Source organism: Castanea sativa, chromosome 4 (assembly GCF_040712315.1).
Source record: "Castanea sativa cultivar Marrone di Chiusa Pesio chromosome 4, ASM4071231v1".
Taxonomy (NCBI): domain Eukaryota; kingdom Viridiplantae; phylum Streptophyta; class Magnoliopsida; order Fagales; family Fagaceae; genus Castanea; species Castanea sativa.
The window spans coordinates 40,800,222-40,811,788 of NC_134016.1; the positions used below are offsets into that span (position 1 = coordinate 40,800,222).

At 32.6% G+C, this 11,567-nt stretch overlaps 1 long non-coding RNA gene across 1 annotated transcript; it reads right to left on the reverse strand.

The window, feature by feature from the left end:
- Window positions 1-988: 988 nt before the first annotated feature.
- On the reverse strand, window positions 989-2,972 carry LOC142630475 (uncharacterized). Its single transcript, XR_012843322.1, has 2 exons — window positions 2,340-2,972; window positions 989-1,291 (listed from the first exon to the last, which is right to left on the reverse strand). It is a non-coding gene; the product is annotated as an uncharacterized LOC142630475 (long non-coding RNA).
- Window positions 2,973-11,567: the final 8,595 nt, after the last annotated feature.

Below are 11,567 nucleotides of genomic sequence, written 5' to 3' on the forward strand. Positions count from 1 at the left end.
ATGTCACCTAACTATTGGCAACAAGCGCTTTGCCACATCCTTTAAATTCTCCAAATACATCATTTACTACTCTTTTAATACAACTAGTCAATTCATTCCACATCTAATCATCATCTTTGCCTAGGCATCACTTGTCTTTTTTAATCAATTTATCTTTTTTAATTTTCTTTATTTTTTTTTATACAAGATAGAAATTCTACTATAGCATAATTTAAGTATATATGTGTGATGCTCCTTTTTAGAGACTTAAATCTCGGCCCTTGCCCCTCACATCCCACAAGTACTTATACTTGTGGAGTAACAACCGCACCAAGGATGTGAGGTGGTTAATCAATTTATCTTTGAACACAACTTGTTTCTCCTCCTTCAAACCCCATCACTCTCTAATATCTCTCTTTTTTATCCTTTAATTTAATTTAATTTTTATTTTTATTTAACTATCTAATGCACATATCTAGTACCACAAACCTATATTGAGTGGTTACATTCTCTCCTAACATCATCTTACAACCTTTAAAACTTCTACTATTAACTTTTCAAATAAGGATGAAATTTATCTACTATCAATTAAATTAAATGTGGGAAACACTCTTCTTAGTGCTCATTAAACTAAGTGTTCATTAATGTCAAATCCTATGTTGTAAAGTCTATAATAACATCTCTTAATTCATTTTTTACTCCATAACCTTGGCCCCCATTAACTCTTTCAAAACTCCCACTATATTTATAACCATTCAGGCCCCTTTCAATAAAAAGCATTTCCCTGTTTGGTACCCCATAAATCAATTTATTCATGATTTGTGTCCTCCCAAAATTTGTCTAATTGATTCTTTTAACTATAGTTTGAGGAGTGTTCAAGACCATGTCAATTGTCTCTTCTCCTAAAACAGGTGTCATTATCAACATTCCACCCCTATCCTCCCAACCTCAACCACTTTTTCTTTAAGACATTTATCTATAATTATCGGTACCCATTTCTATTTCTATATTTTTCTGTATACCATAATTTATATATTGAATTTTCAATCTCCTTAAATACATAATCTGTAAAATTCAAATTAAATTCAAATTACAAGGATAACTCCAACAACCTACTTATCGACTAATCCTATCCCAAGATAACAGGGGAAGTCATATCATCAAGTGGTTACTTATTGATAACAACAACCCTATTAGCAACGATCCTAATATATAATCCAAAAAACAACAATCCTAATTAAGGCATTATCTTCTCAGCAACCATCTTCTTCTAGTCATTATCTGCAGCTGCAACACTTAATCCAACGTGTCCCTGGAACATAGCATAAACATGAGCATGTATCAACATAAGAAGAGTGAATAACAAAATCTTAAGGCTCAAAATGGTAGAAAACTAAGACAAGCAATGCATCAATTTGGTACAAGACATGGAACAAGCCTTATTGGATCATTTTAGTGTTTTTTGTCACATATCAGTTCTCTGTAGAACATATTATGAGTCAACTTCAAACAACAGACATGCAGTTTCTTAGACAGTGATAAATAGCAGAAGTACACAACGCCCTCTCAAATGAGTGTTTTAAAGGCCAATAATCTAGATAGATTTCAGATGTTATTTTATCAGAAATACTGGAGCACCATGATAAATGTGATGAGGATATACAGTCCCAATGCAATGCTGGTGTTAGCAGATAAAGGACCCAGAATTTGGTTAGTGCTGTAGTGGCAAGTCACTTTGACACTACATAGAGTAGGATCCAAAAGAACCAAATCGAGGGCTACTGCTTATGTGTGCAAACACAGATAAAGCAATAGCCACTCTTGGGAATGCAACACAAAAAGGATACTGCAATCATTTTTAACTCTTAGACCAGCTATGACTACTACACAGGTTAGGAACCATAAGCATCGTGATCCTATTTAGTAACCACAAAGTTTGTAAACATCAGTTATAAGGGTCCATTCCCAGATCTTGACAGACATAATCAATTTGACTAAAGTAGCACCATGACTATATATGCATGTTTTTTGTTCTAAGCTAGGGCAACTATGTTGCCTATTTGTAGTATTCTATTATGGCTGTCGTGGTTGGGTCAGATGCGGTGTCCTAATGTTCTGGCTTCCGTCTAGTTTAAAAAGAATGGAAATCTAGCTTTCCCTATACCTTTTAACCTTTAATCTAGTTGCTGAACATTTTAAAAATTGCATTGCAAATTTTATTATCTAAGCAGTTGGATGTGAGATCATTAGTAAAGTATAAAAACATTTGTTTAAGTTAATATAATTAACCTTACTTTGAACAAAGTAAAAATAATTCAAACTTCCATAGGGAAAATTGCGTAAGTGAAAATTTTGCTTACTTTGTAGGTAGTTGAGAATATCAGGCCACTTAACTCGCAATTAATGCCAGCTGCATCTCAATGTCTCCTTCCTTTGAAGAAATTGCATTAGAAGTTCCTAATTGGGATATCTGTAGGAGCCGCCCAAACATCCAATAAAGTAATCCATAAATCTTGTTATATAAGATATGTACTGCCTTGAGTACCATATCATCTGTGTCATAGAGACTCTCGTAAATTCTTGATACCAATGACGCAGTACCCCAATGATCAGGATTGGACAAAAGTTAACCATGAACAACCAGACGGGAGAAATGATTAATTTGACAAGTAGCTCAACAGAAAGAATTCCAAAAACCAGACAAATGAGCCTGAATATAAAAAGGTAGGCAGCATCTTGCCGTTGTAATTTTATCTCCAAATATGCAATGATATAGACAATTGTAGCCATTATGAAAAGCAAGATGATACTCAGATGTTTTTCAAGTGGCAAGACTTTCAAGGCTTGAAAATTGAAAGTTCAAATAGTGTGTAAAACACCAATGAACGTTTAGACCCCCAAATACAAAAATACCAAATACCAATACAAGCTTATAATCAAACAATATATGTGCGGAATATGAAATAAAGCTATATCCAAATTGGTAACACACTCTAAACCATAATTAATAACCAATAAAGCAGCAGTTATAAGGTAAAGAGAAAGGAAAGAGAGATGCAAACACAAAGATAACACGACGATGTGTTATTGAAGAGGAAATTGAAGTACTCAGCGAAAAACCTCTCCGCCGCCCTCCAAGCAGTCAATAAATCCATTAGAGAATGAAGTTGAGATACATGAATAACAGAAGACCCTCAAAGCCTAATCTACCCAGTGCACCTAAGCTCTCCAAGCTTCTTGCTCCGATAGGGTTACGTCGAACCTTGTCTTCTCTAGCTTACCGAATCTCGCAATAAGCCCATTGCATCAACTAAACGAATTGGTCCTCTCTGAATTGCTTCCCAAGCACCAAAACACCTTCTCACTGATATGGGTATAGTGAGATAAGGATTTGGCAAATGTACCTCTCAAGGATATGTCAATGGAGAGGGTGAGAGTAGAGGAATTTGAAGAATCAAGTGATGAAGATTGTGGATGAGTCAATTTTGTTTTTCTCTAGGATTTCTCTCTCAAAATTCTCTCTAGAAGCTCTCTACATTTCGTGGGTATAAGGGTATTTATTGTAAAGTGTATGAGGAATGCGAAAAGTTAGTTTACATCCAAACAGGGCATTCTGGCGATTCAACCTCGTGACTGGAACGAGTCGCGAGCTAACTGCCTGGTCAGACTGAAATTTTTGACCTGTAGTGCTCCAGCTGTCGTGACCCTTCAGCTCATCTGCATGCTTCACACGTGTGCTACTTTGGCAACTTGCCAGTTACGAGACTCCTTTGAGTGCACACATCTTGAGTTTTCTTTATACTCTCTCACACATTACCTTTATATAAATCTCACCTAAATACAGGGTATCTAATTGCTAAATTATAAGCAAATTTGGCACGGAATAAAGTTAGCACATGATTGAATAAATTCAACCTTACAAAAGTGTATACCAATTATGGCACCCAGAATTGTATTGAAGAAGACAAGAAGTGCATGAAATTCTTCAAAGAAAACGAGTGCCTTATCACTAGCATATTCACAAACAAAAAATCCATTAGCTTCAAAATCCACTTAACTCCCCCCCCCCCCAAAAAAAGGAAATTATTTTAGCTTCAAATATTTCTAAGACGATCTTGTTATATGCATTGATTTGAAAAGTATTATGATTTAAGTTGAAGGTGTAAAACAGGTTAAAATAATATGTAAAAGAAGGATTTGTGTAACAAATTCTAGTTAGGTTAAAATAACAGGGAGATGAGTTTGTGAGATGCTATTAACACATATAAGCCTACTGCCTACTTTAAAGATGCTAATGGAGTATTAGAATAATGATGTGTAAAATTGTAAGGCCTCAACAATTTATGTAACACATATTATGAGGCCAATCAAAATCAAACTTCTTTGGTTTCTCTTATAAGGTTTACAATCAAATTTGAAAATAGAAAAAAGAAGGAATAGAGAGATAAAAGCCCAAAAGCCAGACTTGTCCAATGTGCGACCAAGAGTTGCCCAAATTGATATCAATGAATTTTGGGATTCTGATGCCCAAATTGGGGGTTTTGGTTTGGATCCCAACCTTTGAAATCCACGTTTCTTAACACAGACTGGCAACGACAAATTGCCATTGCCACTGCCATCAAAGCTCACAACGCTTTCTGTCCCCGTTCGAAGCTATTATTTTTAGAAAGGGCAAATGTGATGGTAAGTACAGTGATAGAGCTCGCATGGTAAGATGGACGGCTGAGATTGAGAGTTGGAAAAAACCTTATCCATTGAATAAAAAAATTAAAATTAAATTATAAATATGATAAAAACAAGCGTATTTACTATTTAAGAATTAGATCACCGTGCTCCTAGTGTTACCATGTGATATATAGACACTTTTAGGGTGTGTTTGTTTGGAGGTGAAATATGGTGGATGGAAAACTTTGGAGAGAAAATAGGAAGGAAAACTTTTTTGAGTGTGTTTGGTTGGGTGGGGAGGAAGGAAAATAAATGATGTGGCCCAGGTATTTTCTCTTCTGGCTCAGCAAAAAGTTTTCTCCCCAAAATGGAGAGAAAATTGAATTAAAATGAATTTTTTCTTAATTGACAAAAATGCTCTTTGCACATTCTTCAAGTTGCCTTTATTTTTTCTTTTCTTTTCTACTGGGTAGTACGTGACTCCTTTTTTTTTTTTTTTTTGTTCTACTCTTTTTGTTGCTTTTGATTTTTAGTACCATTGCCCTTTTTTTTTTTCTATTATTTTTGTTTCTTTTGATTTTCAAGGGCCTGGTGCCTCATTTTTTTTTTCTTGGCAGTAACATTGCATTTTCTTTTTTTGGGATATTATTTTTACTTTTTTATAAATTTGGATGATTGCTCTTTTTTTTGTATGGTTATTTGTCACTTTTTTGTCTTAATTAAGCACATTCTTTAACAAGGGTATATGAGTAAATTTATTCAAACTTTTTTTTTTCCATCCTTCCACTTTTTCACTCTCAACCAAACAAAAAGGAAAGAAAATAAAATCTTTTCTATCCTCTCACTTTTCCATCCTCCCACCTTTTTATCCTCCCACTTTTCCACTCCTCCAACCAAACAGACCCTTATAGTGTGAGAGAGAGGGTTGAAATTTAAGTTTTTAGAGAGAAATTTTACATACATATATACTGAAATTACGTTAAAGTAAAATTTTTATTTTTTATATAAAAAAATTATTTTAATGCACAAAAAAATTAAAGTTGATTTATTATTATAAAAAAAAAAAAAACTTAAGTGTCCGTTTAGGGAGAGCTTATTTAGCTGAAATTGAAAACTCTTTGTTGAAAGTATTGTAGATAAAAATAAAAGTTAGCTATATAGCACAGTGAGACTTATGAATAGTACCAAAAAGTACAGTGAGATTTATAAATAGTAGCAAAAATAAGATGAAAATGTAAATAAGCTCAAAAATTCAGCTCATTCTAAATGCACACTAAAGCTAAATTATTTATATAAAAAAATTAAACAAATAGTAAAATGAAAAAATAAACATTTATCTTTTGCTAAAAGCACACGAAATATCTTTTCATATATTAATAATAATAAAAAATTCAAAAGGTGAGGCCACATAGGCCACTGTTCTAACTTCTAGGCATACTTCAGTAGACTAACCTCTCTGTGCTACCATCCATTCTTATGGTGTGCGACTACAACTCTGTGTTCCCATCCATTGGTGTTCTTTGAGGGAACCTTTATAGGGAATTAATGAGAAACTATTTACAATCTCACAATACAATTCCCCGGTTAGAGCATTCACAATGGGAAATGCTATCCTATTTTATTTTACCATCTCAAAAAGCTACTTTATCAATTATATCATACCATTTTACAATACATCCAACATCCCATTTTTTATTTATCTCATCTATTTATTAAAATATTAATTTCACCACCTATTTCCCTCTTTTCCTCTCCTCTCTCCTCTTTCTCTCTGTCTCTCCACCTCTTCAAAAAAAATAATTAAAAAAATTAAGCCACCACAGGAAAACTCAGCTACCACCATCACCAAGCAAACCCAGCCACAGCACCAAGCGAAAAAACCTACCCACCACCACACAAACCCACCATGGCACCGGCTAGCAACCACCACCATAATCATAGTACCCACCACCATTCCAACCACCAAAACCCATTAAAAAAAACCGCCAAACCCACTACCAACAACCACAAAAGTTTCTAAAAAAAAAAAAACAAAAAAAAAAACAAAACTCTACAAAAAAGCAACCACCGCAAGAATCAACAAAAGAAACCCATGCCGACCACCACCAGGAGAAACCCACCGCAAGAACCACAAAAAAAACCACCACCAATCTCGCCAACAACTATGCCACCACACCAATCTAAAAACCCATCACTCCGATCTCGCTGACAAGCACGCCACCACACCAATCAATAAACCCATTACCCATGGCAGCAAACCCATCACGCCGATCTTGACAACAACCATGCCACCACATCGACAAGCAAACCCATGCCACCACACCGGTAAATCTTGGACTTTATAGCCGGCAAGATTTACCACGCCACGCCAATAGACATGGCCAAAATGGGCATTTGCTCCTTTCGCCAAAACTTTTCAACACAATATCTCATGTCTGAAATTATTTAGGGAAATGCCCCTCTTTTAAAACTCAATTTTCTAAAAATTGAGTTTCAATTTAAAACTCGATTTTTGGACAATCGAGTTATACAGAACTAAAAATTTAAGATAAAAATTCTGGAACTTGAGTTCCTTGAAATTTTTTTTGTGGAACTCAAGTTCCAGAATTTTTTTTTGTTTTAAGTCTAAGTTCGCTATAACTCGATTGTCCAAAAATTGAGTTTTACATTTGGAACTCGATTGTCCAAGAATTGAGTTTTACATTTGGAACTCGTTTTTAGAAAATTGAGTTTCAAAACAACAATGACATTTCCCTAAATAGTTTCAGATAGAGGGCATTTTGTTGGAAAGTTTGTGAGAAAGGGGTAAAAGCCCATTTTGGCCCAATAGACATAGAGGAACGGAGAGAAAATAGAAGAGGGAGAAAGGGAGAGAAAATAGAGAAGATGAAGAAGAGAGAGGAATGAGTACAAGACAGAGAGAGAAGTGTGTCAGCGAGAGCTTCAACTGATTAAAATATTATTATTTTGTTTTGGCCTAGTGCTACAGTACCATCATACATTTACGATGGTATTGTAGCACTATGCCAATAAAATTTACATTTTCCCATGTTTAGCCTTCCGACTGTTGAGACAAATTGGGCTTGAATGCTAAATTTTGGTTACATTTGGCCTATCCCTGACCCATTGTGAATGCTTACAATCTGATCAGCTTTTATACCGAGAACTAGGTGAATAAGAGGCATAAGAGGATTTATAAGAGATTTTAATAAGAGGCTAGGTGATTTTTATCAGAGGATTTATAAGAGGCTTACAAATTTTCATAAGTTACTTTGACTGTCATTTTTGTAAGAGGATTTATCAGAGATTTTTATAAGAAGCTTACAAATTTAATATTCCCAGCTTACAAAATTTTTGTAAGAGGATTTATTAGAGATTTTTATAATAGGCTTACACGATTCTTCTAATATATGATATACTAGTCGCTAACCCGTGCGATGCACGGGGTAAAAAAACCCTTAAAAATGAGTGAGGAAGACAAAACCTTTTGCAGACCAAGAGTAATTTGGTGGAATGGTAAAGTAACGCCCTCTTTCGTATGCAAACATATCTCCAAAGTACAAAGCATGTAATGGAACCATAGAACATGAAAATATATGTTCTTCTCACTAACATACAAATAGCTTAACTAAATTTATGACTAATCAACAAAAAAAGGAATATCTAACAATCAAACATATGTATCTAATAATTCTAACCATAAAGCAACTACGACATGAGAATTTGGTTCAAAGTATTTAAACAATAACTAAATTTACAAATGCCCTTTATATATATATATATATATATATATATATATATATATATATATTTATTTTTAGTGATGGTGTGATGCCCCACCAACAGTGATAGGGCCTCATCTATTCCACATATGCTCACTGTCCATGAAGGTCTTCCTAGAATTCTTGTTTTGCACTTCACTAAGCATCTTATTTGCATCTCTCTTCCTTAAAAAGAAAACAAAATGAACAACATGAATAACATTTTCCAATGAGGGTTTCAATTACAAAAACTCATCAAGATTTACAAAAAAAAGAAAAAAAAAGAAAAGAAAAGAAAAGACAAAACTAAACATTTAAAAAAAAAAAAGGGCTTTAACAAATTAGAAATTCAAAGCATGAAATCAACTACCAAATACCAATTATCATCAATTTATTTAATTGATGTGACATAATTAAAATAACATTTTATGAATTTATTGGACAAACTAACACATAAATGTCACCTCATAAATTGAAATTAGCGGAAGAATTTATTTCAAAAACTACATAACGTTAAGGGTAAAAATCCAAATTTTTATACATTACGGAAAAAAATCAAAATGACCACATGTTATAGATGGGGCAATTTGCAATTTAGTAAATTACTATGTTTTTTAAAAATTCACACCAGGCAAAGCAACCCGAGATAACTACAATAAATTGAAACACATCAAAAAAATTTATGAAATTATGTCATATTATATTATATATAATAAAAGTTGGGCTTAGACACCGTGGTTACGCCAAGTGGCAGCACCAACTTGTAAAAAATTTCTTAGATTTTTAGATTTTAAGAAAAAATATATATAAGTTTTCTTCAACTAAACTTTCTAAGTGGATTTAATTTTTCTTCAACTATAATTCCTAAGTGGATAAAAATCTAGAAAGATCCAGCAGTATTGTAAGCGGATAAAAACAAAAATCATAACAATTAAAAGCCAACAAAAAGCCAATGGTTATGTTAATCTAAAAGACCCAGCAGTAGTTGGGTAACGTGCTTCTAAACATTAAACCAAATCAAAACAAAATTAAATATTTGATAAATATTAAAAGACCCACCAATGGGCATATCACTTGGTAGTTTAACTAGGTTTAAACTTTTTGTTCATATAAAATTCTTCAATGTGGAGTGTATATATATATATATATAAAATAATTCATAATTAATACTCATCATACGGTTCTTTTGCGCTATGCTTCTTTTCTTCTACTTACAATCTCTATTATTCTCCTTTTTTACCTACAACATTACAAGTACGTATTTGTTTACACTACTTTTTTTTCATCAAATTGAATATATTTTGTGTATTTGTTTAGGTTGATTTTCCTAAGTTTAATCCAATTTAGAGAATTGTTATGGATTGTTAAGTTGAATTGTTTTGTGGGTATAGATGTTGAACGTTTTTAATTGCTTATATTTATATTTATGTTTTTTTAATATACTTTTTTTTTTAATTGCTACTCGATTTTTTGTTCTTAGCTGCTTTGGATTCGATTCTAGATGCTACTTACATATGACGTTTTCTTTCACAAGGTAGCGCATCTATATAGCATAACTGAAAGCGGACAAAAAAAGTTGTTCCCATAATTATTTGTTTCAATTGTTACTTTAAGATCCTAAATATAACTTGGCCGAATGTATAACCACCGGCACCAAAATATATATGATATGCAATGATATAAATTATCCAAAAATATATACCCGAGTATGGTGATTTTTTTATATTGAGTTTATTTATTTATTTTTGAGGAGGAGTTTAATTTTAGTTATTTTGTTCTTGACTAACATGGTTGTATGATATGCCAATTGCAAGCATAGCCCAAATTTTTAGTGTTTAAAATTCATATTTCTTTTGTTTTTAGGTAAATGCTAATTATTTTTTTATATTATTTTATTAGAATGGATAGACAAAATCAAAGATATAATCTCTTGGATGAAATCGACACTAAAAAAGATGATTGGAATATTAGAGTTAGAGTCACAAGAATGTGGGAAGTTCTTAATATTAAAACAAATAATGAACTTATGAGTGTTGATTTGGTGCTACTTGATGAGAAGGTAAGTTTTGAAATAAAATAATAAAATTACTTTTAGCTCTTCAAATACAATTGAATTATATTTTCTTGATAAGCTTATTCTCATTTTTTCAGGATAATCTTATTCATGCAAGTATTAGAAAATCATTTGTTAATCATTTTAGAGATATACAAGAAGGTAAAATTTATTGAATAAAATATTTTGGAGTTGTCGAAAACAAGGATGCTTATAGGATTGTGAATCACAGTACTAGATAAGATTTTATGCAACAACATCTATGAAGTTGTTAGAAACAAATGATGAACTTATTGCAAAACAAAAATTTGAATTGGTTCCATTTGATGAGCTAAAGTATCTTGCTGACAAAAACACAACTCTAATAGGTAATTTTGATTATACATTTATACTTGAAATATAGTTATATACTATTATTTTCATAACTCATGATTTTGATTAAGCACTTTATCATTTGTAGATGTAATAGGAGAAATCGTAGGAATTTCTCCCATGGAAAAGATAGAGGTGTGTGGGAAAAAATTGAACAAAAGGCTAATTGAACTTTGTTGAGGACAAATTTTTCACACCACATGGATTCATTTAATTGGCAACTCGTACCACGTCAACACTATCATGGATTTTGGGAAAAAATCTTTTTTAATGCCCAAAAGAGCCCATATTTACACAAAAAGGTGTCAAAACCCATGGTTCAAGCTCATGACACATCATCTTATTTTTGGCTCATGATCCAAGCTCATGAGTCTCATCGAGGGAATTTTGGGAGTCGTGGTTTGAAGGGCCAAGAAGTATGTTCAGTAAAACTCCAGTGGTTCAAAGTTGATAAAGGAAAGCATGTTGCTTGGCATATCTTCCCCAATTCCTTGAACTCTGACGGGTCAGTGTGCAATAGGTAACGTTTGGTAAGCCTCTCATATCACAAAACACTTAAAATAATAAAACTCCCCATGCTCTTTACATAAAAATTAATGTCCATCATATAATATAAATTTTAAAAAATAATTATATCATATTATTATTTTCACATAAATCAATTCCAAGCACATGGCTAAATATATATTAATATCTTATATCTAGCATTAAATGCTCTCTTTACTCTCTAAGATTTG